This window comes from Calidris pugnax, unplaced genomic scaffold (assembly GCF_001431845.1).
Source record: "Calidris pugnax isolate Ruff unplaced genomic scaffold, ASM143184v1 scaffold541, whole genome shotgun sequence".
Classification (NCBI taxonomy): domain Eukaryota; kingdom Metazoa; phylum Chordata; class Aves; order Charadriiformes; family Scolopacidae; genus Calidris; species Calidris pugnax.
In genome coordinates this window covers 170,325-170,652 of record NW_015091272.1, presented here as the reverse complement: position 1 = coordinate 170,652, position 328 = coordinate 170,325, and the positions used below count along the sequence as shown (strand labels likewise).

Sequence of the window (328 nt, the reverse complement as noted above, 5' to 3'; positions counted from 1 at the left end):
CCCCATCAGTCTGGGGTGGGGATCATGGGACACGGGGGGACAGCGTGGCCCCGGGGTGCACGAGGGGGTGGCACCACCCTAGATGGGGACTGTGGGGTGCACAAGGGGGTGGCACCATCCTAGATGGGGACCATCGGGGGGGGACAGCGTGGCCCCAGGGTGCACAAGGGGGTGGCACCAATCTGGGATGGGGACTGTGGGGTGCACAAGGGGGTGGCACCACCCTAGATGGGGACCTTCGGGGGACGGCGTGGCCCCAGGGTGCACGAGGGGGTGGCACCGATCTGGGATGGGGACCACAGGGTGGGGACACCCCCCCCCCCCCCCC

The 328-nt window shown here is 71.0% G+C and overlaps 1 protein-coding gene across 1 annotated transcript in view; it reads right to left on the bottom strand.

Annotated features, from left to right (window-relative positions):
* Positions 1–328, bottom strand: part of ERBB3 (erb-b2 receptor tyrosine kinase 3) — a gene marked incomplete at its 3' end in the record, with an annotated part of 34,528 nt that overhangs the window by 32,568 nt on the left and 1,632 nt on the right.